The sequence below is a fragment of the Lagenorhynchus albirostris genome, chromosome 1, assembly GCF_949774975.1.
Source record: "Lagenorhynchus albirostris chromosome 1, mLagAlb1.1, whole genome shotgun sequence".
NCBI lineage: Eukaryota > Metazoa > Chordata > Mammalia > Artiodactyla > Delphinidae > Lagenorhynchus > Lagenorhynchus albirostris.
The window spans coordinates 137,988,486-138,010,756 of record NC_083095.1 but is presented as its reverse complement, the minus strand read 5'-3'; the positions used below and the strand labels follow the sequence as shown (position 1 = coordinate 138,010,756).

Below are 22,271 nucleotides of genomic sequence, written 5' to 3'. Positions count from 1 at the left end.
CCTACCTTCCTGAGTCATCCGGGACCACGCTTAGAAACCTGTCCCCACCTCACTTTTCCAGTTCTCCTTAGCACCTCCAGTCATCACACAAGGCGAAAGTCGTCTTGCTTTACTGTCGGCCACCCTTGCCCAGAAACCGCACCTGAGAAGTGGACATAAATCACGCAGGCTTCAGAATTGGACCCGGGTCCTCTGAGAACGTGATTCATGCGAATGTTTACCTGGGCTTGAGCCCGGACCCTGCTTCTCAAGGACCTCTACCCTTACTGAGAACTCTTGTTTGTCGGACAACACGACTGCAGAAACTTAGGCACGTACGTTGGCCGGTATGTCAGAGGGTCTATGTGTGTGTTCACACCTGTGCGTGTATATGACTGTAACTGCTCACGAGGACGCGCTTCTTGGCTTCTTTGTGTTCCTCTGAATCCGCATCTTGGTCTCCGTGTGTCCCTGAGGTCCTCCACAGGGACACCGAACCGTAAAAGCCACAGTTGATACGCAGCGCACTGGCACTGGACACCGCCCTCCCTAAATGGAGAAAGACCCCTTCAAGCTTCAAGAGGCCGAATGCAAACTCTGAAACCCAGGGGCTTTTGAAATAGGCCACGGATTCCCGCTCTCCCACAGCCAAGCCTTCTGACCAAAGCACAAAGACCTAACCAGTCTTGCCTCCCGGCCGTGGGTATGACATATACGTGGACCCAGAGACCCTGCCAGCTAGTAGCACATCTGATGTGCACTTTGGGCCTCTTTGAGCACTCCTGGAGGCAAGAGAACCTCCGCTGGTCGGGACGACCCTGACCTGCAGCACGCTACTGGCAAGATGCGGGCCGGCACCACTCAAGGGACTAACGAAATTCGGCCTATGTGGCAATTCTCGCCAACTAGGCCAAATCACTCTCTGTGGACCCATAGGAATGCCCACCACAAGAAGTGGTGGGCTTCAGCAACCATGACCCAAGTTCAGACCCCACAGCCGAAACTAGGCTACCATCCCTGCCATGTTTCGCCAGCACCCAGCCAGCAGTTTTGGCTGCCCTGAACCCCGAGGAAACGCACAAATCCTTGCCAGCCTCGTCCTCCGTGCCGTCCTCCATGCCCTCCTCCTGCCCACGGGGCAACTCGAACCTATTGGAAGCCACAGACATCATGCAAAGAGGGGGACCCTGTACACCAGGGATGACAGACCGCAAGCATGTCTGCTTTGATGACACTGACCCTACCCCACGGATCCTGGCACTTCTCCACTGCCACAGCGACACTACAGAGAACCTCACACAGATCAAAGGCACTGTCCCCGAGAACCACAGACAGATTGCCAACGGAAGACCTCTGCCACCCAAGGGGACCTGGAAGCTTCAAAGGGCACAGTGCCTGTCTGCGGCAGCGCACCCGGCATCGCAACAGTGCCCGCGTCGCTGTTCCGCCAACACACCGCTCCAGGTAAATCTCTGGCTCTTCGAAAGTCCTGCGTGCCTCCCGGGCCGGACGCATCATGCCCTGTGGGAGAAAAACTTTTCGCTTTGCATATTCACAAACAAGGGAACAATGTGGCCAAAGGGCATATTCGCATAACTCACCTATCCTCAAGGAGAGCGGCACAGACGCCTCAGCATGTCTATCTTCTCTATGTCCTGCAAGACACCCTTTGGGCGTCATTCCTCCAGCAATGGGATCACAACTCTCCGCAGGTTACCTACCTCACCCCATCCTCTTGAACTGCCAAACCCATCCCCTTCATAGGCAGCTGATGCCAACCCACCACGGACAGGACACATCCTTGGGAAGCCGTGGCCAGCGCCTGCACCCCAATAATGACAGCCCATCCCACGACATAACACAGGACATGTCCTCATGATGCCTTACCTTCCTCTCCACGAAACAGCCACCACGCAGGCTTAAATGCACCACTCGGTGCTAACCCCACTCCACGATGGCCCACTTTGTGCCAACACCTGTGCCAGGAGCTGCAATACAGGAGCTGACATGGGCCCTACCTAGGCCTAATCCATCAGCCCTTCCGCCAAAGCCCAACCCCAGTCCACACCCACTCACTACTCCAGCCACACCGGGCACTCAAGAACTTCAAAGAGCCAAACCAAACGACAGAGAGGGCCACAGGCCTGACCTGATGCTCCAGGCCCCAACCAGGGAAGCTTGCTCATTTTGGCTTCCAGAGCTAAACCCCAAAGCCTCATGCACAAAGCGTGATCCCGGCCAAAGCACACCTTTCCAAGCTGCAAGCTCACTGGGCCTACACCACCACACACTCCGCCTCTGAAGACCAGCAGGAGAGCCTGCCCCCTCACATTCCCTCAACGGTCTTTCAGCAGTGACCTGATATTCACACACGACCCAGCTTAGTGGCAGCCACAGTCGACCCTCAGACAGGAGCCCCTCCAAGTCTGGAGCCCTGAGTGGTGTTTGCATGCATGTCAACAGGGGACGCTGGCCCTCAGCATGTCTATGTTCTCTACATCCTGCAAGACACCCTTTGGCGGTCATTCCTCTGGCAATGGGATCACAACTCTACACAGGTTACCTACTTCTCTCCTCACTGTCCCATACGCCTGAGAGAGGAAATGTTGTGGACCTCAGATTCGATGAGGAGAAGGTAGAGTGTCTCACTCATTTTGTTCAGATTTTCAAAGGAATGCATACAAGGGTGTCATCATCGATCCAAGCACTGCTGAGACGATGCAGAACACAACCGGGAATGCCATGCAAGTCTGCACAGGAGCCATAACCTCGTAGTACTCCAAAACCCTGGGAAATCCACAGCCCTCAGGCCACTCTGCAAGGGCAACAGTCAATCTACTCTTGAAGCCACTGGGCCCGTCTGAGGAAAATCTAATATCCAGTGGCATATCTTAGGGTGGGTGAACGCCTACCTTCCTGAGTCATCCGGGACCATGCTTAGCAACCTGCCCCCACCTCACTTTTCCAGTTCTCAGCACCTCCCGTCATCACACAACGCGAAAGTTTTCTTGCCTTTCCATACGGCCACCCTTGCCCAGCAACTGCACCTCAGAAGTGGACATAAATCACGCAGGCTTCAGAATTGGACCAGGGACAACAGAGAACGTGATACATGTGAATGATTATCTGGGCCTGAGCCTGGACCCTGCTTCCCAAGGACCTCTACCCTTACCGAGAACTCAATGTTTGTATGACAGCACGACTGCAGAAAGTTAGGCACGTACGTTGGCCGGTATATGAGAGGGTCTATGTGTGTGTTCAAGCGTGTGCATGTGTGTGACTGTAACTGCTCACGAGGACGCACTTCTGGGCTTCTTTGTGTTCCTCTGAATCTGCATCTTGGTGTCCGTGTGTCCCTGAGGCCCTCTACAGAGACAACGAACCGTAAAAGCCACAGTTGAACAGAGCACACTGGCTTTGGACACCGCACTCCCTGAACGGAGAAAGACCCCTTCAAGCTTCAAGAGGGGGAAGGCGAATTCTGAAACCCAGGAGCTTTTGAAATAGGCCATGGATTCCTGCTCTCCCACAGCCAAGCCTTCTGACCAAAGCACAAAGACCTAACCAGACTTGCCTCCCGGCCGTGGGTATGACATATACGTGGACCCGGAGATGCTCCCAGCTAGTAGCACATCTGATGTGCACTTGGGGCCACTTCCAGCACTCCCGGAGGCAAGAGAACCTCCGCTGGTCAGGCCGACCCTGACCTGCAGCACGCTACTGGCAAGATGAGGGCCGGCACCACTCAAGGGACTAACGAAATTCGGCCTATATGCCAATTCTCGCCAACTAGGCGAAATCACTTTCCGTGAGACCATGGGATTGCCCACCACAGGAAATGGTGGGCTTCAGCAACCATGACCACGGTTCGGACCCCACAGTCGAAGCTAGGCTACCATCCCTGCCATGTTTTGCCAGCACCCACGCAGCAGTGTTGGCTGCCCTGAACCCCGAGGAAACGCACAAACCCTGGACAGATTCTTCCTCAGTGCCCTCCTCCTGCCCACTGGGCAACTCGACCCTAGTGGAAGCCACAGACATCATGCAAACAGGGGGACACTGTACACCAGGGATTACAGACCGCAAGCATGTCCGCTTTGATGACACTGACCCTACCCCACGGATCCTAGCACTTCTCCACTGCCACAGCGACACTACCGAGAACCTCACAGAGATCAAAGGCACTGTCCCCGCGAACCACAGACAGATTGCCAACGGAAGACCTCTGCCACCCAAGGGGACCTGCCACCCAAGGGGACCTGGAAGCTTCAAAGGGCACAGTGCCTGTCTGCGGCAGCGCACCCGGCATCGCAACAGTGCCCGCGTCGCTGTTCCACCAACACACCGCTCCAGGTAAATCTCTGGCTCTTCGAAAGTCCTGCGTGCCTCACGGGCCGGACGCATCATGCCCTGTGGGAGAAAAACTTTTCGCTTTGCACATTCCCAAACAAGGGAACAAAGTGGCCAAAGGGCATGTTCGCATAACTCACCTATCTTCAAGGAGAGCGGCACAGACGCCTCAGCATGTCTATCTTCTCTACGTCCTGCAAGACACCCTTTGGGCGTCATTCCTCCGGCAATGGGATCACAAATCTACGCAGGTTACCAACCTCGCTCCTCACTGTCCGTACGCCCGAGAGAGGAAACGTGCTGGACCTCAGACTCGATGAGGAGACGGTAGAGGGTTCTCACTCATTTTGTTCAGATTTTCCAAGGAATGCATACAAGGGTGTCATCATCGATCCAAGCACGTGCTGGGACGCAGCAGAACACAACCAGTCATGCCATGCGGGTCTGCAGAGGAGACATGACCTCGTAGTACTCCAAAACCCTGGGGAATCCACAGCCCTCAGGCCACTCTGCAAGAGCAACAGTCAATCTACTCTTGAAGCCACTGGGCCCGTCTGAGGAAAACCTAATATCCAGTGGCACATCTTAGGGTGGGTGAACGCCTACCTTCCTGAGTCATCCGGGACCATGCTTACCAACCTGCCCCCACCTCACTTTTCCAGTTCTCCTGAGCACCTCCAGTCATCACACAACGCGAAAGTCTTCTTGCCTTTCCTGACGGCAACCGCTGCCCAGCAACTGCACCTGAGAAGTGGACATAAATCACGCAGGCTTCAGAATTGGACCGGGGTCCTCAGAGAACGTGATTCATGCGAATGTTTACCGCAGCGTGAGCCCAGACCCTGCTTCCCAAGGACCTCTACCCTTACTGAGGACTCAATGTTTGTCTGACAGCACGACTGCAGAAAGTTAGGCACGTACGTTGGCCGGTATGTGAGAGGGTCTACGTGTGTGTTCACGCGTGAGCACGTGTGTGACCGTAACTGCGCACGAGGACGCGCTTCTGGGCTTCTTTGTGTTCCTCTGAATCTGCATCTTGGTCTCCTTGGGTCCCTGAGGCCCTCTGCACAGACACCGAATCGTAAAAACCACAGTTAATACACAGCACACTGCCTTTGGAAACCGCCCCCCCGAATGGAGAAAGACCCCCTTCAAGCTTCAAGAGGCCGAATGCGAACTCTGAAACGCGGAGGCTGTTGAAAGAGGCCACGGATTCCCGCTCTCCCACAACCAAGACTTCTGACCAAAGCACAATGAGCTAACCAGACTTGCCTCCCGGCCGTGGGTGTGACATATACGTGGACCCGGAGAACCTGCCAGCTACTAGCACATCTGATGTGCGCTTGGGGCCACTTCCAGCACTCCCGGAGGCAAGACAACCTCCGCTGGTCGGGCCGACCCTCACCTGCGGCAGGCTACAGGCAACATGCAGCCCGGCACCACTCGAGGGGTAACGAAATTTGGCCTATGTGCCTATTCTCGCCAACTAGGCCACATCACTTTCTGTGGGCCCACAGGAATGCCCACCACAGGAAATGATGGGCTTCAGCAACCATGACCCAAGTTCAGACCCCACAGCCGAAACTAGGCTACCATCCCTGCCACGTTTCGCCAGCACCCACCCAGCAGGGTTGGCGGCCCTGAACCCTGAGGAAACGCACAAATCCTTGCCAGCCTCGTCCTCCGTGGCCTCCTCCTGCCCACGGGGCAACTCGACCCTATTGGAAGCCACAGACATCGTGCAAACAGGGGGACACTGTACACCTGCGATGACAGATCGCAAGCACGTTCGCTTTGATGACACTGACTCTACCCCACAGATCCTGGCACTTCTCCACTGCCACAGCGACACTACCGAGAACCTCACAGAGATCAAAGGCACTGCCCTCGAGAACCACAGACAGATTGCCAACGGAAGACCTCTGCCACCCAAGGGGACCTGGAAGCTTCAAAGGGCACAGTGCCTGTCTGCGGCAGCGCACCCGGCATCGCAACAGTGCCCGCGTCGCTGTTCCGCCAACACACCGCTCCAGGTAAATCTCTGGCTCTTCGAAAGTCCTGCGTGCCTCCCGGGCCAGACGCATCATGCCCTGTGGGAGAAAAACTTTTCGCTTTGCACATTCCCAAACAAGGGAACAAAGTGGCCAAAGGGCATGTTCGCATAACTCACCTATCTTCAAGGAGAGCGGCACAGACGCCTCAGCATGTCTATCTTCTCTACGTCCTGCAAGACACCCTTTGGGCGTCATTCCTCCGGCAATGGGATCACAAATCTACGCAGGTTACCAACCTCGCTCCTCACTGTCCGTACGCCCGAGAGAGGAAACGTGCTGGACCTCAGACTCGATGAGGAGACGGTAGAGGGTTCTCACTCATTTTGTTCAGATTTTCCAAGGAATGCATACAAGGGTGTCATCATCGATCCAAGCACGTGCTGGGACGCAGCAGAACACAACCAGGCATGCCATGCGGGTCTGCAGAGGATCCATGACCTCATAATATTCCAAAACCCTGGGGAATCCACAGCCCTCAGGCCACTCTGCAAGAGCAACAGTCAAACTACTCTTGAAGCCACTGGGCCCGTCTGAGGAAAACCTAGTATCCAATGGCACATCTTAGGCTGAGTGAACGCCTACCTTCCTGAGTCATCCGGGACCACGCTTAGAAACCTGTCCCCACCTCACTTTTCCAGTTCTCCTTAGCACCTCCAGTCATCACACAAGGCGAAAGTCGTCTTGCTTTACTGTCGGCCACCCTTGCCCAGAAACCGCACCTGAGAAGTGGACATAAATCACGCAGGCTTCAGAATTGGACCCGGGTCCTCTGAGAACGTGATTCATGCGAATGTTTACCTGGGCTTGAGCCCGGACCCTGCTTCCCAAGGACCTCTACCCTTACTGAGAACTCTTGTTTGTCGGACAACACGACTGCAGAAACTTAGGCACGTACGTTGGCCGGTATGTCAGAGGGTCTTAGTGTGGGTTCACACCTGTGCGTGTATATGACTGTAACTGCTCACGAGGACGCGCTTCTGGGCTTCTTTGTGTTCCTCTGAATCCGCATCTTGGTCTCCGTGTGTCCCTGAGGTCCTCCACAGGGACACCGAACCGTAAAAGCCACAGTTGATACACAGCGCACTGGCACTGGACACCGCCCTCCCTAAATGGAGAAAGACCCCTTCAAGCTTCAAGAGGCCGAATGCAAACTCTGAAACCCAGGGGCTTTTGAAATAGGCCACGGATTCCCGCTCTCCCACAGCCAAGCCTTCTGACCAAAGCACAAAGACCTAACCAGTCTTGCCTCCCGGCCGTGGGTATGACATATACGTGGACCCAGAGACCCTGCCAGCTAGTAGCACATCTGATGTGCACTTTGGGCCTCTTTGAGCACTCCTGGAGGCAAGAGAACCTCCGCTGGTCGGGACGACCCTGACCTGCAGCACGCTACTGGCAAGATGCGGGCCGGCACCACTCAAGGGACTAACGAAATTCGGCCTATGTGGCAATTCTCGCCAACTAGGCCAAATCACTCTCTGTGGACCCATAGGAATGCCCACCACAAGAAGTGGTGGGCTTCAGCAACCATGACCCAAGTTCAGACCCCACAGCCGAAACTAGGCTACCATCCCTGCCATGTTTCGCCAGCACCCAGCCAGCAGTTTTGGCTGCCCTGAACCCCGAGGAAACGCACAAATCCTTGCCAGCCTCGTCCTCCGTGCCGTCCTCCATGCCCTCCTCCTGCCCACGGGGCAACTCGAACCTATTGGAAGCCACAGACATCATGCAAAGAGGGGGACCCTGTACACCAGGGATGACAGACCGCAAGCATGTCTGCTTTGATGACACTGACCCTACCCCACGGATCCTGGCACTTCTCCACTGCCACAGCGACACTACAGAGAACCTCACACAGATCAAAGGCACTGTCCCCGAGAACCACAGACAGATTGCCAACGGAAGACCTCTGCCACCCAAGGGGACCTGGAAGCTTCAAAGGGCACAGTGCCTGTCTGCGGCAGCGCACCCGGCATCGCAACAGTGCCCGCGTCGCTGTTCCGCCAACACACCGCTCCAGGTAAATCTCTGGCTCTTCGAAAGTCCTGCGTGCCTCCCGGGCCGGACGCATCATGCCCTGTGGGAGAAAAACTTTTCGCTTTGCATATTCACAAACAAGGGAACAATGTGGCCAAAGGGCATATTCGCATAACTCACCTATCCTCAAGGAGAGCGGCACAGACGCCTCAGCATGTCTATCTTCTCTATGTCCTGCAAGACACCCTTTGGGCGTCATTCCTCCAGCAATGGGATCACAACTCTCCGCAGGTTACCTACCTCACCCCATCCTCTTGAACTGCCAAACCCATCCCCTTCATAGGCAGCTGATGCCAACCCACCACGGACAGGACACATCCTTGGGAAGCCGTGGCCAGCGCCTGCACCCCAATAATGACAGCCCATCCCACGACATAACACAGGACATGTCCTCATGATGCCTTACCTTCCTCTCCACGAAACAGCCACCACGCAGGCTTAAATGCACCACTCGGTGCTAACCCCACTCCACGATGGCCCACTTTGTGCCAACACCTGTGCCAGGAGCTGCAATACAGGAGCTGACATGGGCCCTACCTAGGCCTAATCCATCAGCCCTTCCGCCAAAGCCCAACCCCAGTCCACACCCACTCACTACTCCAGCCACACCGGGCACTCAAGAACTTCAAAGAGCCAAACCAAACGACAGAGAGGGCCACAGGCCTGACCTGATGCTCCAGGCCCCAACCAGGGAAGCTTGCTCATTTTGGCTTCCAGAGCTAAACCCCAAAGCCTCATGCACAAAGCGTGATCCCGGCCAAAGCACACCTTTCCAAGCTGCAAGCTCACTGGGCCTACACCACCACACACTCCGCCTCTGAAGACCAGCAGGAGAGCCTGCCCCCTCACATTCCCTCAACGGTCTTTCAGCAGTGACCTGATATTCACACACGACCCAGCTTAGTGGCAGCCACAGTCGACCCTCAGACAGGAGCCCCTCCAAGTCTGGAGCCCTGAGTGGTGTTTGCATGCATGTCAACAGGGGACGCTGGCCCTCAGCATGTCTATGTTCTCTACATCCTGCAAGACACCCTTTGGCGGTCATTCCTCTGGCAATGGGATCACAACTCTACACAGGTTACCTACTTCTCTCCTCACTGTCCCATACGCCTGAGAGAGGAAATGTTGTGGACCTCAGATTCGATGAGGAGAAGGTAGAGTGTCTCACTCATTTTGTTCAGATTTTCAAAGGAATGCATACAAGGGTGTCATCATCGATCCAAGCACTGCTGAGACGATGCAGAACACAACCGGGAATGCCATGCAAGTCTGCACAGGAGCCATAACCTCGTAGTACTCCAAAACCCTGGGAAATCCACAGCCCTCAGGCCACTCTGCAAGAGCAACAGTCAATCTACTCTTGAAGCCACTGGGCCCGTCTGAGGAAAATCTAATATCCAGTGGCATATCTTAGGGTGGGTGAACGCCTACCTTCCTGAGTCATCCGGGACCATGCTTAGCAACCTGCCCCCACCTCACTTTTCCAGTTCTCAGCACCTCCCGTCATCACACAACGCGAAAGTTTTCTTGCCTTTCCATACGGCCACCCTTGCCCAGCAACTGCACCTCAGAAGTGGACATAAATCACGCAGGCTTCAGAATTGGACCAGGGACAACAGAGAACGTGATACATGTGAATGATTATCTGGGCCTGAGCCTGGACCCTGCTTCCCAAGGACCTCTACCCTTACCGAGAACTCAATGTTTGTATGACAGCACGACTGCAGAAAGTTAGGCACGTACGTTGGCCGGTATATGAGAGGGTCTATGTGTGTGTTCAAGCGTGTGCATGTGTGTGACTGTAACTGCTCACGAGGACGCACTTCTGGGCTTCTTTGTGTTCCTCTGAATCTGCATCTTGGTGTCCGTGTGTCCCTGAGGCCCTCTACAGAGACAACGAACCGTAAAAGCCACAGTTGAACAGAGCACACTGGCTTTGGACACCGCACTCCCTGAACGGAGAAAGACCCCTTCAAGCTTCAAGAGGGGGAAGGCGAATTCTGAAACCCAGGAGCTTTTGAAATAGGCCATGGATTCCTGCTCTCCCACAGCCAAGCCTTCTGACCAAAGCACAAAGACCTAACCAGACTTGCCTCCCGGCCGTGGGTATGACATATACGTGGACCCGGAGATGCTCCCAGCTAGTAGCACATCTGATGTGCACTTGGGGCCACTTCCAGCACTCCCGGAGGCAAGAGAACCTCCGCTGGTCAGGCCGACCCTGACCTGCAGCACGCTACTGGCAAGATGAGGGCCGGCACCACTCAAGGGACTAACGAAATTCGGCCTATATGCCAATTCTCGCCAACTAGGCGAAATCACTTTCCGTGAGACCATGGGATTGCCCACCACAGGAAATGGTGGGCTTCAGCAACCATGACCACGGTTCGGACCCCACAGTCGAAGCTAGGCTACCATCCCTGCCATGTTTTGCCAGCACCCACGCAGCAGTGTTGGCTGCCCTGAACCCCGAGGAAACGCACAAACCCTGGACAGATTCTTCCTCAGTGCCCTCCTCCTGCCCACTGGGCAACTCGACCCTAGTGGAAGCCACAGACATCATGCAAACAGGGGGACACTGTACACCAGGGATTACAGACCGCAAGCATGTCCGCTTTGATGACACTGACCCTACCCCACGGATCCTAGCACTTCTCCACTGCCACAGCGACACTACCGAGAACCTCACAGAGATCAAAGGCACTGTCCCCGCGAACCACAGACAGATTGCCAACGGAAGACCTCTGCCACCCAAGGGGACCTGCCACCCAAGGGGACCTGGAAGCTTCAAAGGGCACAGTGCCTGTCTGCGGCAGCGCACCCGGCATCGCAACAGTGCCCGCGTCGCTGTTCCACCAACACACCGCTCCAGGTAAATCTCTGGCTCTTCGAAAGTCCTGCGTGCCTCACGGGCCGGACGCATCATGCCCTGTGGGAGAAAAACTTTTCGCTTTGCACATTCCCAAACAAGGGAACAAAGTGGCCAAAGGGCATGTTCGCATAACTCACCTATCTTCAAGGAGAGCGGCACAGACGCCTCAGCATGTCTATCTTCTCTACGTCCTGCAAGACACCCTTTGGGCGTCATTCCTCCGGCAATGGGATCACAAATCTACGCAGGTTACCAACCTCGCTCCTCACTGTCCGTACGCCCGAGAGAGGAAACGTGCTGGACCTCAGACTCGATGAGGAGACGGTAGAGGGTTCTCACTCATTTTGTTCAGATTTTCCAAGGAATGCATACAAGGGTGTCATCATCGATCCAAGCACGTGCTGGGACGCAGCAGAACACAACCAGTCATGCCATGCGGGTCTGCAGAGGAGACATGACCTCGTAGTACTCCAAAACCCTGGGGAATCCACAGCCCTCAGGCCACTCTGCAAGAGCAACAGTCAATCTACTCTTGAAGCCACTGGGCCCGTCTGAGGAAAACCTAATATCCAGTGGCACATCTTAGGGTGGGTGAACGCCTACCTTCCTGAGTCATCCGGGACCATGCTTACCAACCTGCCCCCACCTCACTTTTCCAGTTCTCCTGAGCACCTCCAGTCATCACACAACGCGAAAGTCTTCTTGCCTTTCCTGACGGCAACCGCTGCCCAGCAACTGCACCTGAGAAGTGGACATAAATCACGCAGGCTTCAGAATTGGACCGGGGTCCTCAGAGAACGTGATTCATGCGAATGTTTACCTCAGCGTGAGCCCAGACCCTGCTTCCCAAGGACCTCTACCCTTACTGAGGACTCAATGTTTGTCTGACAGCACGACTGCAGAAAGTTAGGCACGTACGTTGGCCGGTATGTGAGAGGGTCTACGTGTGTGTTCACGCGTGAGCACGTGTGTGACTGTAACTGCGCACGAGGACGCGCTTCTGGGCTTCTTTGTGTTCCTCTGAATCTGCATCTTGGTCTCCTTGGGTCCCTGAGGCCCTCTGCACAGACACCGAATCGTAAAAACCACAGTTAATACACAGCACACTGCCTTTGGAAACCGCCCCCCCGAATGGAGAAAGACCCCCTTCAAGCTTCAAGAGGCCGAATGCGAACTCTGAAACGCGGAGGCTGTTGAAAGAGGCCACGGATTCCCGCTCTCCCACAACCAAGACTTCTGACCAAAGCACAATGAGCTAACCAGACTTGCCTCCCGGCCGTGGGTGTGACATATACGTGGACCCGGAGAACCTGCCAGCTACTAGCACATCTGATGTGCGCTTGGGGCCACTTCCAGCACTCCCGGAGGCAAGACAACCTCCGCTGGTCGGGCCGACCCTCACCTGCGGCAGGCTACAGGCAACATGCAGCCCGGCACCACTCGAGGGGTAACGAAATTTGGCCTATGTGCCTATTCTCGCCAACTAGGCCACATCACTTTCTGTGGGCCCACAGGAATGCCCACCACAGGAAATGATGGGCTTCAGCAGCCATGACCCAAGTTCAGACCCCACAGCCGAAACTAGGCTACCATCCCTGCCACGTTTCGCCAGCACCCACCCAGCAGGGTTGGCGGCCCTGAACCCTGAGGAAACGCACAAATCCTTGCCAGCCTCGTCCTCCGTGGCCTCCTCCTGCCCACGGGGCAACTCGACCCTATTGGAAGCCACAGACATCGTGCAAACAGGGGGACACTGTACACCTGCGATGACAGATCGCAAGCACGTTCGCTTTGATGACACTGACTCTACCCCACGGATCCTGGCACTTCTCCACTGCCACAGCGACACTACCGAGAACCTCACAGAGATCAAAGGCACTGCCCTCGAGAACCACAGACAGATTGCCAACGGAAGACCTCTGCCACCCAAGGGGACCTGGAAGCTTCAAAGGGCACAGTGCCTGTCTGCGGCAGCGCACCCGGCATCGCAACAGTGCCCGCGTCGCTGTTCCGCCAACACACCGCTCCAGGTAAATCTCTGGCTCTTCGAAAGTCCTGCGTGCCTCCCGGGCCAGACGCATCATGCCCTGTGGGAGAAAAACTTTTCGCTTTGCACATTCCCAAACAAGGGAACAAAGTGGCCAAAGGGCATGTTCGCATAACTCACCTATCTTCAAGGAGAGCGGCACAGACGCCTCAGCATGTCTATCTTCTCTACGTCCTGCAAGACACCCTTTGGGCGTCATTCCTCCGGCAATGGGATCACAAATCTACGCAGGTTACCAACCTCGCTCCTCACTGTCCGTACGCCCGAGAGAGGAAACGTGCTGGACCTCAGACTCGATGAGGAGACGGTAGAGGGTTCTCACTCATTTTGTTCAGATTTTCCAAGGAATGCATACAAGGGTGTCATCATCGATCCAAGCACGTGCTGGGACGCAGCAGAACACAACCAGGCATGCCATGCGGGTCTGCAGAGGATCCATGACCTCATAATATTCCAAAACCCTGGGGAATCCACAGCCCTCAGGCCACTCTGCAAGAGCAACAGTCAAACTACTCTTGAAGCCACTGGGCCCGTCTGAGGAAAACCTAGTATCCAATGGCACATCTTAGGCTGAGTGAACGCCTACCTTCCTGAGTCATCCGGGACCACGCTTAGAAACCTGTCCCCACCTCACTTTTCCAGTTCTCCTTAGCACCTCCAGTCATCACACAAGGCGAAAGTCGTCTTGCTTTACTGTCGGCCACCCTTGCCCAGAAACCGCACCTGAGAAGTGGACATAAATCACGCAGGCTTCAGAATTGGACCCGGGTCCTCTGAGAACGTGATTCATGCGAATGTTTACCTGGGCTTGAGCCCGGACCCTGCTTCTCAAGGACCTCTACCCTTACTGAGAACTCTTGTTTGTCGGACAACACGACTGCAGAAACTTAGGCACGTACGTTGGCCGGTATGTCAGAGGGTCTATGTGTGTGTTCACACCTGTGCGTGTATATGACTGTAACTGCTCACGAGGACGCGCTTCTTGGCTTCTTTGTGTTCCTCTGAATCCGCATCTTGGTCTCCGTGTGTCCCTGAGGTCCTCCACAGGGACACCGAACCGTAAAAGCCACAGTTGATACGCAGCGCACTGGCACTGGACACCGCCCTCCCTAAATGGAGAAAGACCCCTTCAAGCTTCAAGAGGCCGAATGCAAACTCTGAAACCCAGGGGCTTTTGAAATAGGCCACGGATTCCCGCTCTCCCACAGCCAAGCCTTCTGACCAAAGCACAAAGACCTAACCAGTCTTGCCTCCCGGCCGTGGGTATGACATATACGTGGACCCAGAGACCCTGCCAGCTAGTAGCACATCTGATGTGCACTTTGGGCCTCTTTGAGCACTCCTGGAGGCAAGAGAACCTCCGCTGGTTGGGACGACCCTGACCTGCAGCACGCTACTGGCAAGATGCGGGCCGGCACCACTCAAGGGACTAACGAAATTCGGCCTATGTGGCAATTCTCGCCAACTAGGCCAAATCACTCTCTGTGGACCCATAGGAATGCCCACCACAAGAAGTGGTGGGCTTCAGCAACCATGACCCAAGTTCAGACCCCACAGCCGAAACTAGGCTACCATCCCTGCCATGTTTCGCCAGCACCCAGCCAGCAGTTTTGGCTGCCCTGAACCCCGAGGAAACGCACAAATCCTTGCCAGCCTCGTCCTCCGTGCCGTCCTCCATGCCCTCCTCCTGCCCACGGGGCAACTCGAACCTATTGGAAGCCACAGACATCATGCAAAGAGGGGGACCCTGTACACCAGGGATGACAGACCGCAAGCATGTCTGCTTTGATGACACTGACCCTACCCCACGGATCCTGGCACTTCTCCACTGCCACAGCGACACTACAGAGAACCTCACACAGATCAAAGGCACTGTCCCCGAGAACCACAGACAGATTGCCAACGGAAGACCTCTGCCACCCAAGGGGACCTGGAAGCTTCAAAGGGCACAGTGCCTGTCTGCGGCAGCGCACCCGGCATCGCAACAGTGCCCGCGTCGCTGTTCCGCCAACACACCGCTCCAGGTAAATCTCTGGCTCTTCGAAAGTCCTGCGTGCCTCCCGGGCCGGACGCATCATGCCCTGTGGGAGAAAAACTTTTCGCTTTGCATATTCACAAACAAGGGAACAATGTGGCCAAAGGGCATATTCGCATAACTCACCTATCCTCAAGGAGAGCGGCACAGACGCCTCAGCATGTCTATCTTCTCTATGTCCTGCAAGACACCCTTTGGGCGTCATTCCTCCAGCAATGGGATCACAACTCTCCGCAGGTTACCTACCTCACCCCATCCTCTTGAACTGCCAAACCCATCCCCTTCATAGGCAGCTGATGCCAACCCACCACGGACAGGACACATCCTTGGGAAGCCGTGGCCAGCGCCTGCACCCCAATAATGACAGCCCATCCCACGACATAACACAGGACATGTCCTCATGATGCCTTACCTTCCTCTCCACGAAACAGCCACCACGCAGGCTTAAATGCACCACTCGGTGCTAACCCCACTCCACGATGGCCCACTTTGTGCCAACACCTGTGCCAGGAGCTGCAATACAGGAGCTGACATGGGCCCTACCTAGGCCTAATCCATCAGCCCTTCCGCCAAAGCCCAACCCCAGTCCACACCCACTCACTACTCCAGCCACACCGGGCACTCAAGAACTTCAAAGAGCCAAACCAAACGACAGAGAGGGCCACAGGCCTGACCTGATGCTCCAGGCCCCAACCAGGGAAGCTTGCTCATTTTGGCTTCCAGAGCTAAACCCCAAAGCCTCATGCACAAAGCGTGATCCCGGCCAAAGCACACCTTTCCAAGCTGCAAGCTCACTGGGCCTACACCACCACACACTCCGCCTCTGAAGACCAGCAGGAGAGCCTGCCCCCTCACATTCCCTCAACGGTCTTTCAGCAGTGACCTGATATTCACACACGACCCAGCTTAGTGGCAGCCACAGTCGACCCTCAGACAGGAGCCCCTCCAAGTCTGGAGCCCTGAGTGGTGTTTGCATGCATGTCAACAGGGGACGCTGGCCCTCAGCATGTCTATGTTCTCTACATCCTGCAAGACACCCTTTGGCGGTCATTCCTCTGGCAATGGGATCACAACTCTACACAGGTTACCTACTTCTCTCCTCACTGTCCCATACGCCTGAGAGAGGAAATGTTGTGGACCTCAGATTCGATGAGGAGAAGGTAGAGTGTCTCACTCATTTTGTTCAGATTTTCAAAGGAATGCATACAAGGGTGTCATCATCGATCCAAGCACTGCTGAGACGATGCAGAACACAACCGGGAATGCCATGCAAGTCTGCACAGGAGCCATAACCTCGTAGTACTCCAAAACCCTGGGAAATCCACAGCCCTCAGGCCACTCTGCAAGGGCAACAGTCAATCTACTCTTGAAGCCACTGGGCCCGTCTGAGGAAAATCTAATATCCAGTGGCATATCTTAGGGTGGGTGAACGCCTACCTTCCTGAGTCATCCGGGACCATGCTTAGCAACCTGCCCCCACCTCACTTTTCCAGTTCTCAGCACCTCCCGTCATCACACAACGCGAAAGTTTTCTTGCCTTTCCATACGGCCACCCTTGCCCAGCAACTGCACCTCAGAAGTGGACATAAATCACGCAGGCTTCAGAATTGGACCAGGGACAACAGAGAACGTGATACATGTGAATGATTATCTGGGCCTGAGCCTGGACCCTGCTTCCCAAGGACCTCTACCCTTACCGAGAACTCAATGTTTGTATGACAGCACGACTGCAGAAAGTTAGGCACGTACGTTGGCCGGTATATGAGAGGGTCTATGTGTGTGTTCAAGCGTGTGCATGTGTGTGACTGTAACTGCTCACGAGGACGCACTTCTGGGCTTCTTTGTGTTCCTCTGAATCTGCATCTTGGTGTCCGTGTGTCCCTGAGGCCCTCTACAGAGACAACGAACCGTAAAAGCCACAGTTGAACAGAGCACACTGGCTTTGGACACCGCACTCCCTGAACGGAGAAAGACCCCTTCAAGCTTCAAGAGGGGGAAGGCGAATTCTGAAACCCAGGAGCTTTTGAAATAGGCCATGGATTCCTGCTCTCCCACAGCCAAGCCTTCTGACCAAAGCACAAAGACCTAACCAGACTTGCCTCCCGGCCGTGGGTATGACATATACGTGGACCCGGAGATGCTCCCAGCTAGTAGCACATCTGATGTGCACTTGGGGCCACTTCCAGCACTCCCGGAGGCAAGAGAACCTCCGCTGGTCAGGCCGACCCTGACCTGCAGCACGCTACTGGCAAGATGAGGGCCGGCACCACTCAAGGGACTAACGAAATTCGGCCTATATGCCAATTCTCGCCAACTAGGCGAAATCACTTTCCGTGAGACCATGGGATTGCCCACCACAGGAAATGGTGGGCTTCAGCAACCATGACCACGGTTCGGACCCCACAGTCGAAGCTAGGCTACCATCCCTGCCATGTTTTGCCAGCACCCACGCAGCAGTGTTGGCTGCCCTGAACCCCGAGGAAACGCACAAACCCTGGACAGATTCTTCCTCAGTGCCCTCCTCCTGCCCACTGGGCAACTCGACCCTAGTGGAAGCCACAGACATCATGCAAACAGGGGGACACTGTACACCAGGGATTACAGACCGCAAGCATGTCCGCTTTGATGACACTGACCCTACCCCACGGATCCTAGCACTTCTCCACTGCCACAGCGACACTACCGAGAACCTCACAGAGATCAAAGGCACTGTCCCCGCGAACCACAGACAGATTGCCAACGGAAGACCTCTGCCACCCAAGGGGACCTGCCACCCAAGGGGACCTGGAAGCTTCAAAGGGCACAGTGCCTGTCTGCGGCAGCGCACCCGGCATCGCAACAGTGCCCGCGTCGCTGTTCCACCAACACACCGCTCCAGGTAAATCTCTGGCTCTTCGAAAGTCCTGCGTGCCTCACGGGCCGGACGCATCATGCCCTGTGGGAGAAAAACTTTTCGCTTTGCACATTCCCAAACAAGGGAACAAAGTGGCCAAAGGGCATGTTCGCATAACTCACCTATCTTCAAGGAGAGCGGCACAGACGCCTCAGCATGTCTATCTTCTCTACGTCCTGCAAGACACCCTTTGGGCGTCATTCCTCCGGCAATGGGATCACAAATCTACGCAGGTTACCAACCTCGCTCCTCACTGTCCGTACGCCCGAGAGAGGAAACGTGCTGGACCTCAGACTCGATGAGGAGACGGTAGAGGGTTCTCACTCATTTTGTTCAGATTTTCCAAGGAATGCATACAAGGGTGTCATCATCGATCCAAGCACGTGCTGGGACGCAGCAGAACACAACCAGGCATGCCATGCGGGTCTGCAGAGGATCCATGACCTCATAATATTCCAAAACCCTGGGGAATCCACAGCCCTCAGGCCACTCTGCAAGAGCAACAGTCAAACTACTCTTGAAGCCACTGGGCCCGTCTGAGGAAAACCTAGTATCCAATGGCACATCTTAGGCTGAGTGAACGCCTACCTTCCTGAGTCATCCGGGACCACGCTTAGAAACCTGTCCCCACCTCACTTTTCCAGTTCTCCTTAGCACCTCCAGTCATCACACAAGGCGAAAGTCGTCTTGCTTTACTGTCGGCCACCCTTGCCCAGAAACCGCACCTGAGAAGTGGACATAAATCACGCAGGCTTCAGAATTGGACCCGGGTCCTCTGAGAACGTGATTCATGCGAATGTTTACCTGGGCTTGAGCCCGGACCCTGCTTCTCAAGGACCTCTACCCTTACTGAGAACTCTTGTTTGTCGGACAACACGACTGCAGAAACTTAGGCACGTACGTTGGCCGGTATGTCAGAGGGTCTATGTGTGTGTTCACACCTGTGCGTGTATATGACTGTAACTGCTCACGAGGACGCGCTTCTTGGCTTCTTTGTGTTCCTCTGAATCCGCATCTTGGTCTCCGTGTGTCCCTGAGGTCCTCCACAGGGACACCGAACCGTAAAAGCCACAGTTGATACGCAGCGCACTGGCACTGGACACCGCCCTCCCTAAATGGAGAAAGACCCCTTCAAGCTTCAAGAGGCCGAATGCAAACTCTGAAACCCAGGGGCTTTTGAAATAGGCCACGGATTCCCGCTCTCCCACAGCCAAGCCTTCTGACCAAAGCACAAAGACCTAACCAGTCTTGCCTCCCGGCCGTGGGTATGACATATACGTGGACCCAGAGACCCTGCCAGCTAGTAGCACATCTGATGTGCACTTTGGGCCTCTTTGAGCACTCCTGGAGGCAAGAGAACCTCCGCTGGTCGGGACGACCCTGACCTGCAGCACGCTACTGGCAAGATGCGGGCCGGCACCACTCAAGGGACTAACGAAATTCGGCCTATGTGGCAATTCTCGCCAACTAGGCCAAATCACTCTCTGTGGACCCATAGGAATGCCCACCACAAGAAGTGGTGGGCTTCAGCAACCATGACCCAAGTTCAGACCCCACAGCCGAAACTAGGCTACCATCCCTGCCATGTTTCGCCAGCACCCAGCCAGCAGTTTTGGCTGCCCTGAACCCCGAGGAAACGCACAAATCCTTGCCAGCCTCGTCCTCCGTGCCGTCCTCCATGCCCTCCTCCTGCCCACGGGGCAACTCGAACCTATTGGAAGCCACAGACATCATGCAAAGAGGGGGACCCTGTACACCAGGGATGACAGACCGCAAGCATGTCTGCTTTGATGACACTGACCCTACCCCACGGATCCTGGCACTTCTCCACTGCCACAGCGACACTACAGAGAACCTCACACAGATCAAAGGCACTGTCCCCGAGAACCACAGACAGATTGCCAACGGAAGACCTCTGCCACCCAAGGGGACCTGGAAGCTTCAAAGGGCACAGTGCCTGTCTGCGGCAGCGCACCCGGCATCGCAACAGTGCCCGCGTCGCTGTTCCGCCAACACACCGCTCCAGGTAAATCTCTGGCTCTTCGAAAGTCCTGCGTGCCTCCCGGGCCGGACGCATCATGCCCTGTGGGAGAAAAACTTTTCGCTTTGCATATTCACAAACAAGGGAACAATGTGGCCAAAGGGCATATTCGCATAACTCACCTATCCTCAAGGAGAGCGGCACAGACGCCTCAGCATGTCTATCTTCTCTATGTCCTGCAAGACACCCTTTGGGCGTCATTCCTCCAGCAATGGGATCACAACTCTCCGCAGGTTACCTACCTCACCCCATCCTCTTGAACTGCCAAACCCATCCCCTTCATAGGCAGCTGATGCCAACCCACCACGGACAGGACACATCCTTGGGAAGCCGTGGCCAGCGCCTGCACCCCAATAATGACAGCCCATCCCACGACATAACACAGGACATGTCCTCATGATGCCTTACCTTCCTCTCCACGAAACAGCCACCACGCAGGCTTAAATGCACCACTCGGTGCTAACCCCACTCCACGATGGCCCACTTTGTGCCAACACCTGTGCCAGGAGCTGCAATACAGGAGCTGACATGGGCCCTACCTAGGCCTAATCCATCAGCCCTTCCGCCAAAGCCCAACCCCAGTCCACACCCACTCACTACTCCAGCCACACCGGGCACTCAAGAACTTCAAAGAGCCAAACCAAACGACAGAGAGGGCCACAGGCCTGACCTGATGCTCCAGGCCCCAACCAGGGAAGCTTGCTCATTTTGGCTTCCAGAGCTAAACCCCAAAGCCTCATGCACAAAGCGTGATCCCGGCCAAAGCACACCTTTCCAAGCTGCAAGCTCACTGGGCCTACACCACCACACACTCCGCCTCTGAAGACCAGCAGGAGAGCCTGCCCCCTCACATTCCCTCAACGGTCTTTCAGCAGTGACCTGATATTCACACACGACCCAGCTTAGTGGCAGCCACAGTCGACCCTCAGACAGGAGCCCCTCCAAGTCTGGAGCCCTGAGTGGTGTTTGCATGCATGTCAACAGGGGACGCTGGCCCTCAGCATGTCTATGTTCTCTACATCCTGCAAGACACCCTTTGGCGGTCATTCCTCTGGCAATGGGATCACAACTCTACACAGGTTACCTACTTCTCTCCTCACTGTCCCATACGCCTGAGAGAGGAAATGTTGTGGACCTCAGATTCGATGAGGAGAAGGTAGAGTGTCTCACTCATTTTGTTCAGATTTTCAAAGGAATGCATACAAGGGTGTCATCATCGATCCAAGCACTGCTGAGACGATGCAGAACACAACCGGGAATGCCATGCAAGTCTGCACAGGAGCCATAACCTCGTAGTACTCCAAAACCCTGGGAAATCCACAGCCCTCAGGCCACTCTGCAAGGGCAACAGTCAATCTACTCTTGAAGCCACTGGGCCCGTCTGAGGAAAATCTAATATCCAGTGGCATATCTTAGGGTGGGTGAACGCCTACCTTCCTGAGTCATCCGGGACCATGCTTAGCAACCTGCCCCCACCTCACTTTTCCAGTTCTCAGCACCTCCCGTCATCACACAACGCGAAAGTTTTCTTGCCTTTCCATACGGCCACCCTTGCCCAGCAACTGCACCTCAGAAGTGGACATAAATCACGCAGGCTTCAGAATTGGACCAGGGACAACAGAGAACGTGATACATGTGAATGATTATCTGGGCCTGAGCCTGGACCCTGCTTCCCAAGGACCTCTACCCTTACCGAGAACTCAATGTTTGTATGACAGCACGACTGCAGAAAGTTAGGCACGTACGTTGGCCGGTATATGAGAGGGTCTATGTGTGTGTTCAAGCGTGTGCATGTGTGTGACTGTAACTGCTCACGAGGACGCACTTCTGGGCTTCTTTGTGTTCCTCTGAATCTGCATCTTGGTGTCCGTGTGTCCCTGAGGCCCTCTACAGAGACAACGAACCGTAAAAGCCACAGTTGAACAGAGCACACTGGCTTTGGACACCGCACTCCCTGAACGGA

At 55.2% G+C, this 22,271-nt stretch overlaps 9 non-coding genes across 9 annotated transcripts; all 9 read right to left on the bottom strand.

Annotated features, from left to right (window-relative positions):
* Window positions 1-2,589: 2,589 nt before the first annotated feature.
* On the bottom strand, window positions 2,590-2,681 carry LOC132505782 (small nucleolar RNA SNORD116). Its single transcript, XR_009535530.1, has one exon. It is a non-coding gene; the product is annotated as a small nucleolar RNA SNORD116 (small nucleolar RNA).
* Window positions 2,682-4,631: 1,950 nt separating this feature from the next.
* On the bottom strand, window positions 4,632-4,724 carry LOC132505176 (small nucleolar RNA SNORD116). Its single transcript, XR_009535294.1, has one exon. It is a non-coding gene; the product is annotated as a small nucleolar RNA SNORD116 (small nucleolar RNA).
* Window positions 4,725-6,661: 1,937 nt separating this feature from the next.
* On the bottom strand, window positions 6,662-6,754 carry LOC132505169 (small nucleolar RNA SNORD116). Its single transcript, XR_009535293.1, has one exon. It is a non-coding gene; the product is annotated as a small nucleolar RNA SNORD116 (small nucleolar RNA).
* A 2,795-nt stretch (window positions 6,755-9,549) lies between these two features.
* On the bottom strand, window positions 9,550-9,641 carry LOC132505774 (small nucleolar RNA SNORD116). The gene has a single exon (XR_009535526.1). It is a non-coding gene; the product is annotated as a small nucleolar RNA SNORD116 (small nucleolar RNA).
* Window positions 9,642-11,591: 1,950 nt separating this feature from the next.
* On the bottom strand, window positions 11,592-11,684 carry LOC132505167 (small nucleolar RNA SNORD116). Its single transcript, XR_009535290.1, has one exon. It is a non-coding gene; the product is annotated as a small nucleolar RNA SNORD116 (small nucleolar RNA).
* Window positions 11,685-13,621: 1,937 nt separating this feature from the next.
* Window positions 13,622-13,714, bottom strand: LOC132505162 (small nucleolar RNA SNORD116). The gene has a single exon (XR_009535289.1). It is a non-coding gene; the product is annotated as a small nucleolar RNA SNORD116 (small nucleolar RNA).
* Window positions 13,715-16,509: 2,795 nt separating this feature from the next.
* Window positions 16,510-16,601, bottom strand: LOC132505770 (small nucleolar RNA SNORD116). The gene has a single exon (XR_009535524.1). It is a non-coding gene; the product is annotated as a small nucleolar RNA SNORD116 (small nucleolar RNA).
* A 1,950-nt stretch (window positions 16,602-18,551) lies between these two features.
* Window positions 18,552-18,644, bottom strand: LOC132505158 (small nucleolar RNA SNORD116). Its single transcript, XR_009535283.1, has one exon. It is a non-coding gene; the product is annotated as a small nucleolar RNA SNORD116 (small nucleolar RNA).
* A 2,795-nt stretch (window positions 18,645-21,439) lies between these two features.
* Window positions 21,440-21,531, bottom strand: LOC132505765 (small nucleolar RNA SNORD116). The gene has a single exon (XR_009535519.1). It is a non-coding gene; the product is annotated as a small nucleolar RNA SNORD116 (small nucleolar RNA).
* Between the last annotated feature and the right edge of the window lie 740 nt (window positions 21,532-22,271).